The sequence below is a fragment of the Pituophis catenifer genome, unplaced genomic scaffold (assembly GCF_029215685.1).
Source record: "Pituophis catenifer annectens isolate HBS135680 unplaced genomic scaffold, rPitCat1.0.hap2 SCAF_12, whole genome shotgun sequence".
NCBI classification, from domain to species: domain Eukaryota; kingdom Metazoa; phylum Chordata; class Lepidosauria; order Squamata; family Colubridae; genus Pituophis; species Pituophis catenifer.
The window spans coordinates 15509760-15522202 of NW_027256892.1; the positions used below are offsets into that span (position 1 = coordinate 15509760).

At 39.8% G+C, this 12443-nt stretch overlaps 1 non-coding gene across 1 annotated transcript; it reads left to right on the forward strand.

Annotated features, from left to right (window-relative positions):
- Nucleotides 1–593: 593 nt before the first annotated feature.
- On the forward strand, nt 594–778 carry LOC139323334 (small nucleolar RNA SNORD17). Its single transcript, XR_011600978.1, has one exon. It is a non-coding gene; the product is annotated as a small nucleolar RNA SNORD17 (small nucleolar RNA).
- Nucleotides 779–12443: the final 11665 nt, after the last annotated feature.

The window sequence follows — 12443 nt, forward strand, 5'->3', positions numbered from 1 at the left end:
CTTAAAAGGCAGAAATAGCTATCTGAGTCTCCCAGAGAGCAACACAGAGTTGCTGTTTGTCAGCAGCGAAAAATAGGCCCAGAAACTTGTGAATGAGATTTCACAGAACCAGGGCTGTAGAACAACTTAGCTTACGTAGGTAAAACCTGGCTAGAAAGAATATGCATATATATATATATATATATATATATATATATATATATATATATATATATATATTTGTTTTCTCAGGTTTTCGCGGGTGTTTGTATGTAGGTCTTTGGTTATTCGGGTCTTCTCCCACGTAAAATTGGAAGTGTCTTGGCGACGTTTCGACGAAGTCTCATTCGTCATCTTCAGGCTGGTGTTCTCGGCTTCGTGCTTCCAGGAGCAAGTTGCACGAAGCCGAGAAGCACGAAGCACGAAGCCGAGAACACCAGCCTGAAGATGACGAATGAGACTTCGTCGAAACGTCGCCAAGACACTTCCAATTTTACGTGGGAGAAGACCCGAATAACCAAAGACCTACATATATATATATATATATATATATTCTTTTCGTAGGTCTTTATGTGTATTTCTCTTTAGCCAGGTTCTTCCTACGTAAACCAAGATTTTTCTGCAGCCCTAGTTCAGTGAAATCCGAATCCACTAGTTTCTAGGCTTTTTTTCCAGCAGCCATCAAGCTCCCTGCTGCCCATTGGTCTCCTTAGTCTCTCAATGGGCAGCAGGGAGCTTGCTGGCTGCTGGAAAAAAAGCCTAGAAACTAGTGGATTCGGATTTCACTGAACTAGGGCTGCAGAAAAATCTTGGTTTACGTAGGAAGAACCTGGCTAAAGAGAAATATATATACATACATACATACATACATACATACATACATACATACATACATACATACACATACAGTATATATATATTAAAAAGATTATCCACAGGTGGCATTGTTTCCTTGATCCAGAATTTAAATTAGTTGTGGTGGGATAATGGGGAACCGAAGGTTTAAATTTTCCTCAGCAGTGTGAACTTCAACTTCCCTTTTGATGGAAATAGAGATTAATAACAAGATTTTGTTGCTACAAGGTGCATTCCTAGTGCTTTGCTCCTATACGAAATAGGAATGCTCAGCGACTGAGGAATGGACCCTTCCTTTTGAAGCGGGTGAATTTGATTATCCTGGTCTTCTCTGCCCACAAACAACTGATCAATGCTGTTATGAGTATCTGACTAGGGTTATGCATGCATGAAATTGAATCAGGTAAAAAAGATTTGAAATATGTTTTTCCTCCTCTCCTCCTGAACAGAGGAAATTGTTCTGAGGCTGCTATTTGTACAATATTTCAGTCCAGTTTGTACTTTTATTGTCTCCAGTTTAATAGGTTTAATGTATTGGGCATCAGTTTAGATATCTACAGGATTAAAAAAGAAAAAGCAATGTGTTCATGTGGATTAGTATACCAACATCTAAAGGATTTTTTAAAAAAACAAAACTGTATTTCTGGAAAGTAAGTATGTTTGGGATTGCTTGGGATTTCTGCCTTGTCAGGTGTTTCAGAAACCATATCGTTTCTCCACACTGGAGGTTTTTAAGAAAAGATTGGACAACTGTTTGTCTGAAATAATATAGGTTTTTTTTGCCTGAGCAGGGGGTTGGACTAGAAGACCTCCAAGGTCCCTTCCAACTCTGTTTTTTTTTTTTTTTCTGGTAAGTTACTTGAGAAATTAAAAAAAAAAAAAAAAACCAGGACGGTAGGTAAGTAAGGTAAAGGTAAAGGTTCCCCTTGCACATATATGCTAGTCATTCCCGATTCTAGGGGGCAGTGCTCAACTCAAAGCCAAAGAGCCAGCGCTGTCCGAAGACGTCTCCGTGGTCATTTGGCTGGCATGACTAAACGCCAAAGATGCACGGAATGCTGTTACCTTCCCGCCAAAGGTGGTCCCTATTTTTCTACTTGCATTTTTTATGTGCTTTCGAACTGCTAGGTTGGAAGAAGCTGGGACAAGTAACGGGAGCTCACCCCGTTACACGGCGCTAGGGATTTGAACCGGTGAATTGCCAACCTTCTGATTGCCAAGCTCAGCATCTTAGTCACTGAGCCACCGTGTCCCCCTAGGTAAGTAGGTAACCTTTATTTACTGTCTTTGACCAACATATCTGTGTGTGTGCTTGTGTGTTTGTTTACAGGCACATATATTAGATACATAATATATTTTAAAAATGACACCTATAAGAAATTAAATGAGTTACAGAAAAAGAAGGCAGGGGTGGGGGGAATATTAAAGGTATCAAAGAAATGCAGTTTTATTGAACAATATTTTTGGCCTCACTCTTGTGTAACAAGGCAAGGCAAGGCAATCAGATGGGCAGCATATGAATTCAATCAACCATTCAATAAACATTGAGCCATCTTGTGAATGGTAGAGAATGAATAGATAGATAGATAGATAGATAGATAGATAGATAGATAGATAGATAGATAAGAATTTTATTGTCATTGTACATGCATACACAGTATACCCATACAACAAAATTTACTTAACACCCAAAGACAGGTCCAACACACATAACAATCCCCAAACACACTCCCACCCACCACAATTCCCCACCCCTAAACCACCCAAACATCCACATAACAGACCAAGTAATGCTGTCCAACAGCTCACTGATGGTGGCCCTTTAGTTCATTGTTGAGTGCAGTTATAGCTCTGGGATAAAAACTATTCAGAAAACGTGTGGTCCGAATTTTAATTGTTCTGTATCTTCTGCCAGAAGGCAACAGTCCAAAAAGATTGTAAGCAGGATGGGAAGAGTCTCTGAGAATGTTATGCAAAAGATAGATAGATAGATAGATAGATAGATAGATAGATAGATAGATAGATAGATAGATAGATAGATAGGATAGGATAGAATGAATGAATGAATGAATGAATGAATGAATGAATGAATGAATGAATGATTCTGGGAGAGTGAAGAAGATAATGAACTACAGAGAAGTGAGACTTTGTCCAGTAAATGTATGCCAATACATTATGATATTCGAAGTTCTTGGGAAGAATTTAATGCCTATGAAGGCCAACACCAACTGATGAAACAGCAGCTATGATTTCACATTGCTATGTATGTAATAACAATAATAACAACAATTGGAATGCTAGTTGAACACTGAGATTTACTCATGACCATTAGTCAGTTGCAAAAAGGAGCTTTACTTGGAACAGCTTGTATCCTATGACGATACCTTTAATATCATTAAACGATCTGCCTATCCCAGGTTTTTGGGAAGAAGTTGATTGGTGGACCAAAATGCCAGATCCATAGTCTAAACATCTTACGGACTGTGTGACCAATCATTATGTCAATGGTTGTATGGGTGTGACAAAGGTAACAACATTTGACAACATTTGGTATATTTATAGAGCTCTCTGAAATGACAAATCCAGGTGCCACATTTTGACTCTGCACCACCTTCTCTGTTGGGTTTTTCTTCTGCCTGAGGATTATTTTGGAAAGAACTATTATTATCTATGATTTACCACTCTGCACTAGAGGGAACTCTTACTTTCCACAGAGACAATTACAGAAACCTTGCTGAGAGCCACTTAAAGGAACCGGGACCTATTTTCAGACTCTGTTTGAAGGGGTGCAATATAATCTCTCCTGTTACTCTCTTTCATCGAGTGGCACATTGTTATCAAGGAAACTTGCTGACTGTCTGGAAAACAAAAACCTAGCTTGCCTTATCTCTGCCCTTTTAACAGGGGACTGATCTGAAGATGCATGGACACCTCTTTTTTTGCATGGCATTAACAGGGATTTTACGCTAATGGTGGAATGCAGGGGTGGGTTCTAAATTTTTTTACTACCGGTTCTGTGGGCATGGCTTATTTTGTGGGTGTGGCTTGATGGTCATGTGACAATTATTTAGGATTTAGCAGAGGTAAAAGTCTACTGGTCATATCGTCACCGCTATCGGCTCGGCAGAACCGGGCCAAACCGGGAGGAACCCATCACTGGTGGAATGCCAATCTACAGTGAAAGATTGCGCACAAAGAGTTCAGAAACTAATTAGCAAGTACGCACGTTAAGTCTGCCTAAGATATTAAATTAAGCTTTCATAACTATGTGATCGCTAATTACAATCTGCTTAAATAAATTGATTTACTGTCCTACACTGCAAACCATGTTGTCATTTTCAATGCAGCTGTTTACTCATAATAGGAATTGACTTGTATCCTTTGGACAGAGTAAGCAGATATGGAATTCTTTTTTTTTTTAATGGTCACATATATAAAGAAGGTGTAAGGCTTTATTTCTTTAGAGAAGAGATAGGCCTATCCCAGATGTTTTCAGCATTCTTAGTCTGCAATATCTAAAGGGCATTAGATTTATCCATGGAATGGAATGGAATGGAATGGAATGGAATGGAATAGAATAGAATAGAATAGAATAGAATAGAATAGAATAGAATAGAATAGAATAGAATAGAATAGAATAGAATAGAATAGAATAGAATAGAATTTTTTATTGGCCAAGTGTGATTGGACACACAAGGAATTTATCTTGGTGCATACGGTCTCAGTGTACCTAAAAGAAAAGATACGTTCATCAAGAATCATAAGGTACAACACTTAATGATAGTCATAGGGTACAAATAAGCAAGCAGGAAACAATCAATATCAATATAAATCGTAAGAATACAAACAACAAAGTTACAGTTATACAGTCATAAGTGGAAGGAGATGGGCGGTGGGAACGATGAGAAGATTAATAGTAGTGCAGACTTAGTAGATAGTTTGACAGTGTTGAGGGAATTATTTGTTTAGCAGAGTGATGGCGTTCGGGAAAAACCTGTCCTTGTGTCTAGTTGTTCTGGTGTGCAGTGCTCTATAGCGTCGTTTTGAGGGTGGAAGTTGAAACAATTTATGTCCAGGATGCGAGGGGTCTGTAAATATTTTCAGAGCCCTCTTTTTGACTCGTGCAGTATACAGGTCCTCAATGGAAGGCAGGTTGGTAGCAATTGTTTTTTCTGCAGTTCTAATTATCCTCTGAAGTCTGTGTCTGTCTTGTTGGGTTGCTATTTTTGTGAATATTGATTCTGAAAGTCAGAAAGGGGTCGTGGGATGGCGAAATGGACGATGTCCTTCCTGCAAGGATGTAAATTGGTAGTCTTGTTTGGACAAGGAAGAGAAGAACCAGAATCCATTGCATCCAAATCTTCGTGAACTCTGCCTTATGCAATTTCTCTCCTTGCTTAGGGAGAGAAAGTCAAGTATTGCTCTCCCTCTACCAATCCAAAGTAGTCTGGTGGCTTCACTTGTCAGAAGCGGGGGGAGGAATCACCTTCTCCTGGACCTTTGGGAAGAAGTGGTACAGTTATCCAATTCCTGTCTAATTGAACTAACAAGGATGAATTAGAATTTTCATCAATGGGTGAGAACGATCAGTTTGAAGTCAGCCATGGGCAACGGAGCTGCAGATTAAACAATACAGCTGTGTTAACGTCTAATAATACAACAGCAAGTGGAAATTAACTGTAAGACAAATATGCCATGCCAACGACATCGGAGAGTTTGTTCGTTAAATACCATGTTCTTTTAAAAGCTAACACTATGATTAGGGCCATATAACTTAATTTCAAAAGCATAATAGAAAACTAAACATTCTCCGTTTGTGCTATTATATATGCATATACAGAGAGATCAAGATCTACCGAGTTTTAAAAGTAAATATCTAGATGGAATAATTCTTTGACATATGCTAATTATTTTCCAAAGTCTAGAATGCTGCTTGACAACAATAATAGCAGCAACAACAACAAAAATTGAATAGATTTGTCTGATAAAATTTAAGTCAAGACTGTATTCAGTGTGTGGCTTTGACCTTGGGTTAGATGATTGTTTAAAAATACGTTCTGCGGTATCAGAATGGGAAACATTATTGTCATTTTTTCTTACAGATTTAACAACCGTTAACTGTTATGTCTATGTAGGTATGTCTGCTTGCATAGATCTCTGTACCTCAGGTCTTTAAGATTAGATTTGGAGGTATCCATGGTGAAAAAGTATAGTTTTCATTACTGAAATTTTATTTATTTATTTATTTAAGCTATTCAATAAGGTGGCGCAGTGGTTAGAGTGCAGTACTGCAGGCTACTTCAGCTGCAGTTCAGCAGTTCAAATCCCACCAGGCTCAAAATTGACTCAGCCTTCCATCCTTCTGAGGTGGGTAAAATGAGGACCCAGATTGTTGTGGGCAAGAGGCAGGGATGGGTTCTACTTAATGGGATTGCACGCGAGCGCCTTGCTTCTGCGCATGCGCAGATCGCTGATGACAACATCTGGGGTGGTGGGCGGGGCCTCCCACCGATTTTACTACCGGTTGTTGCGAACTGGTCCGAACTGGGGGCAACCCACCACTGGCAAGAGGCTGACTCTGTAAACTGCTTAGAGTGGGCTGTAAAAGCACTATGAAGCGGTATATAAGTCTAAGTGCTATTGCTATTGCTATTGCTATTGCTATTGCTATTGCTATTGCTATTCATTCATTCATTCATTCATTCATTCATTCATTCATTCATTCATTCATTCACTCACTCACTCACTCACTCATTCACTCATCAATATTTGTAGAGTGTCCCAATCCGGAAGGGCTGGACTCCTAAGTAAAAACTATCCTTGTCCATTTGTTGCAAAAGCTACAGTTTTATTAGAAGTCAAGTGAACTGCACTAAAGCAAAGCCAGAACTGAAATCTGTGTGCCCAAAATCCCAGTGTAACTTTTCCCTCCTGAAGGTGCCTCCCATAGTTGGTCCCCTCAAGTCCAATCAAATTCAAAAAGAAATGTTTTTAGAATGGTCTGCTGAGGAATGCAGCTGTGCTCCGATTCCCAGGCCGTTGACCTTGAGAAAGTGCTCTGGATGGAGCGATGAACTTTCATTCTCCTAAAATCTGTCCTCTTTCCACCAGGTTCCCAGAGTTTATGGCAGATTGGCACTGAAAGAGCCTCTCAAAGCATAGTAGCAGAGCATTGAGGTGGCAACTGACAGTTACAAACATATACCCAGAATGCCACCACAGTCAACTCATGTCAGAGTATGAATATTCATAGACTGGAATAGGCATAGCAACAGATCAGCCAATGGGGACTGTTTGAATAGACATGGTAACAGGTCAGCCAATGGGGACATAGTATTTGTTTGTATGGGGCCATAAGAGATAATTTGGAGTCTGGGCGTGGCTTAGACTTGCTGAACAGTATATAAGAGCTGGTTTGGCTTCTGTAACTTTGCAGCCTCTGTACAATATATTAGCCTCTGCATCTCTCTACTCTGTAATGACTTGCTTCTATGAATATTGCTTCTGTGTTCCTGATGCTGAATTCTGCTGTATGGTATTGTTTATAAAGAAGTTTCTTATATAATTTGAATCCTGCTGAAGTTCATTTACTTGTGTGCTGGTCGGATGTGCTGCAACAAACTCTGACAAACTCTGACAACAAGGCATGGTGGAAAAACAATTTTAGCAACGTTGTAAAATGCAGGAAGGGATTGAACCCATGACACTTTTAGAAAAAATATGTTTCATAAAAGTATGTTTCATAGCATCTGGGGTACAGTTCAGTGGTGAAATCTAATTTTTTTTTACTACCGGTTCTGTGGAGGTGGCTTGGTGGGGGTGGCATGGTGTGGTGGGCGTGGCTTGGTGGGCATGGCAGAGGAAGGTTACTGCAAAATCCCCATTCCCTCCCCACTCCTGGGGGAAGGATATTGTAAAATCTCCTTGGCCAGCCAGGGGTGGTATTTGCCGGTTCTCCAAAGTACTCAAACTTTCCGCTACCGATTCTCCAGAACCTGTCAGAACCTGCTGGATTTCACCCCTGATACAGATGAGAAGGCCTGTATTTAATGTAGGGAGACTGTCTCTAGGAGTTTAGATTAGACACACAGATTCAAATTCAATAAGGTTGGTTCTAATATATCTTAGTGCTATGTGTTTATGTCTTTAAAGGCAAGGATCAATTCTTTGAAATGTGAGTTTCGTTCAAGTCAATTGGCAATCAATGCAGCAACTGTAAAAATCTGTGAAATTCCAATTATCGGGCTACTAAATTATCTACCAGATGCAGCTTCTGAATCATCTTGTCCAGCCAAGTGATGATTGGAGAATGAGTTACCCTCATCAGAACATCCTGGAGCAAACACAAAGAAGATAAAACAACATCTACCAGGTCAATGTGTGATTGGTACATTAGAATAATTTTCTACTCCCCTTACTCCCGATAATCTAAAATCCTCTGCAGTTTTTTTCAGCCTACAATATAACCACAGCTAAGCAGGAATGCATGACTCCAGCAAGTCCAATTTATTTTTTTTAAAACACGGACAAATAAATTGTGGCTTAGTTAGAACATGTGAATCCGCTCACCCTTTCATTTCCTTCCCTGACCTCTTGCCTCGCATTTCCAACCGGCAAAGGAGTTAGATGAAGCAGCAAATTTTTCCAGGGACTCAGTTAAAAAAATTGCTGCAAAATGAACAAGTGCAGAGAGAAAATTTTGACCTTGCGCTCCGTCTCTCTCTTCCCTCTCTCTCTCTCTCTCTCTCTCTCTCCCTCCCCCTCCCTCCCTCCCCCTCTTCCTCCTCCTCCTCCTTCTTCTTCTTTCTCTCTCTCTCTCTCTCTCTCTCTCTCTCTCTCTCTCTCTCTCTCTCTGTATATATATATATATATATATATATATATATATATATATATATATATATATATATTCTCCTACTATGTGCTTATCCTACATATATTTCTCCAGAATAGCATCATTACCATAAGCATAACAATGAAGATGATTTACGGAGAGCCATTAGATCATGAGAATTAACCTCCAAATCCCTTTATGCTGACTGTAGATGTGACATATCCAATGTGCCCTGCGGATAGAGACTGTCTTTCTCTTCTATACACACATCAAGAATAAAACAAGACAAGAGCCTTGATAGTACAAGGGTTTAGTGCACCCTGTTATTAACACAGCTGCCTGCAATTTCTGCTGGTTCGAATCTCTCCAAGGCTCAAGGTTGACTCAGCCTTCCATCCTTTCTAAGGTAGGTGAAATGAGGACCCAGTTTGTGGGGGCAATAAGCTGACTTTGTATAAAATATACAAAAGAATGAAGGCTATTGCTTAAAGCATTGTAAGCCGCCCTGAGTCTCCGGAGAAGGGCGGCATATAAATCAAATTAAAAAAAAAAAAAAAAAAAAACGGCACAACTTGGAGCTAAATCTGACATTGCATTCATCTTAAAAGAAATTCTCCTCTGAGATCAGTTTTGTTTTTTTCATTTATTAAGGCCATTCCTTATAGGAGTCAACTAAAGAAATCCTGAAATTGCTGACTTCGACAGAGAGCTATGAGAAGACATCTTAGGTTTCAAGATTCTTCGGTTTTAAGATCATTTTAAAAACAGTTTCTCTCTCTTGTCCCAGTCTGTTAAAATATCTCATTCAGTCCATTACCGGTCCACAAGAATTAATATTATTTCTCTTAAAGTTCAGCTGAAGATACAGATAGTCCTCGACTTACGACCACAACGGAGTCCAAAATTTCTGTTGCTAAGTGGAACATTTCTTATGTGAATTTTGCCTCATTTTGCGACCTTTCTTGCCACAGTTGTTAAGTGAATCACTGCAATTGTTAAATTAGTATCATGGTTGTTAAGTGAATCTGGCTCCCCACTTGACTCTGTTTGTCAGAAGGTCACACAATGTGATCACGTAACTCCAGGGTGTTGTGACCATCATAAATACAAGTCAGTTGCCAAAGGTCTGAACATGACCATGGGGATGCTGCAACGGTCATAAGTCAAGGACTACCTGTATCTATATGTAACTAAAGTTTCCAAGCAGACCTATCGCAGGAAAACTTCCCTTGTATAAAGGCTCTTTTGAACTATGCATAATTTTCATTGATGGAGCATTCTTGGAAGATTGATCCCAGCTTGCTTCCACAATATTTATTTTTTTTAATGAAAGTATAAAGATAAAAAGTAATTCCAGACCTGTTACTCTACTTTTGATTTCCTTGCTTCACAGTTCTCTGTTGCAGCTAATTAAAGGCAGTGCGCTATTCAGTTTTTACCATGGGGCACTTGTTATTGGTTCAACTACAAGGCATAGATGCAAATCAAAAGGCACTCTGTTGTGGTCCGCCAGCAGCCTGCGGAGCTGGCAGTGGAGTCGGACAGTGAGGAGGCTGGGGAGGACAATGGGCCAGTCTTGGAGGCTGGGGAAGGCCCGGACAAGGGCTCTGCGTCAGAGGCAGAGATGGGGCCAGGGCCATCTGGGAGCGATGCATGGATTCCGGAGCCTCCAGAGGCAGATAGCAGAGAGGCAGAGGAACAGGAGGAGCCCATTCCTAGTGCACGCATGAGAAGAGCTGCCAGAAGGCAAGAGCAGCTAAAGCAAAGAGGACAACTCGGGAGTAAGGCCAGGAGATGATTGGCCCCTTCCAGAAGGCTTAAAAGAGCAGCAATGGCTCTTGGGATCTTTGTAGGAAAGCAATGCCTAACCTCCCTTTTTAATTGCTTTTAAATTGGTTTTATAATTGGGGTGTTTTAAATCTGGCCAAAGTATTTAATGTATTTTAAATTGTTTTTAATGTTTGTATTATGTATATTTTATTCACAGCCCTGAGTCCTTCAGGAGTAGGGCGGTATATAAATTTAATTATAAATAAATAAAAAAAATAAATTTGTTTCTTGTCAGTTTCTTGTTCTGCTTCTGAACTTTTTCCTTTGGCAGGGTGCCAAAGAAGACAAAGGTTGGTGATAAGGCCGAAGGACTGTTTATGAAGAATTTGTTTTGGACTTAATTTGGACTGAGCTGAGAACGAAGTAATTCTTAGCTGTTCTAATAAAACATGTTTGTTTAGGACTGATTGTGTCTGATAATAACTACTTGGGCCTAGGTCACAACAGGATTCAACATCTTCGGGAGTGATGCCCACATGTATTTATAAGCCTGAGGAAGATTGCCTAAATAGGGGGATTGTTTTGAGTGTGTACTCTACAAGCAGAAGACTGCTTTTGATCCTAAAGTAGGACCCCAAAGGACCCAACTATCAGACATAGTAACTATCACTTAGAAGCTTGTCCAAAATCTGTTGACCTTGAAATTGCTGGCTCATTTTACCTCTTCAGAAAATCTCTTTCTACTTGATTGCTACCTCACATTACTGGAAATAAATGTTTTTGACAGAGGGGAAAAGAAAGTCACTGGGTATGAAGCCACCCTTAGATCTGTGGTAAGCATGTATTTCTGAGTTTATTGGCATCTGCAGTGAGAGACTTTTCTTGGTAAAGACTAGTTTTGGCTGCCATTATAAAATTTAATCTGGCAATCATCAACGCTCTGTGTTGGGATCCAATTTGATTGTACATGGAATTATTCTCCACAATAATAATGATAATATTTCCATGCATTAAGCCAGTTAGAGGTTGCCTTTTGCAGGCTCACGGTCTTGAGAGAGCATTGTTAAATAGTTGAGGAAATACAAACCTATTTCTTCATCGGTACTTTCCATTTCTGGATCTTTCTTCCCCCACTGCTCCTATGCAGGATGCTAAAGTGGATTTAAGTGGAATGATGAACTGGATGCATAAGTTTTGAATTATTTTTTTATTATTTTATTTTAGATGTTTTTTGTCCCATCTTTATTATTTTTATAAGCAACTCAAGCTGGCAAACATACTCAATACTTCGTACTCCTATATTCATCACAACAACAACTCTTATTAGGCAGGTTGGGCTGAGAGGGAGAGAGTGGCCCCAAAGTCTCCCACTTTCAGGTCTAAAGCAGGATTAGAACTCACAGTCTCCTGGTGATTGGCCCAAACACACACAGCCGGCTTTCATGGCTAAGGCAGGACTAGAAGTTTTCTTGCTTGGTGCCTTCAACATTAGACCAAATTGGCTGTCTGAATTACTTCCAATATGAGTGGAAATGGATTGATTCTGTTATTGACTATTCAGTTATCTGTTTATTCTTTTAATACCCTGCACTGAATGTATTTTCGGAACATAGGTGTGTATATGTATGTGTGTAAATGATGGGATTGTGGCAGAGGTGAAATGCTCCCGGTTCGGACCGGATCGCCCGATCCGGTAGTGATGGAAGCAGGTGGTTCGGAGAACCGGTAGCAAAAATCCCTCCCCCCCCGCCCCCCCCCCCATGCCCAGCTGAGCCACACAATCATCAGACGCTTTTTTAAAAAAAAAAAATTTAAAAGCATTTTTTCTACAACCTCTTCGGCTGAAAAAAATGCTTTTAAATTTTTTTTAAAAAAAGCCTCTGATGATCTTGCGGCTCAGCTGGGATCATCAGAGGCTTTTAAAACCATTTTTTTCTACAACCTCTGAAGAGGTTGAAGAAAAAATGCTTTTAAAAGCTTTTGAGGATCCCAGTTGAGTTGCCTG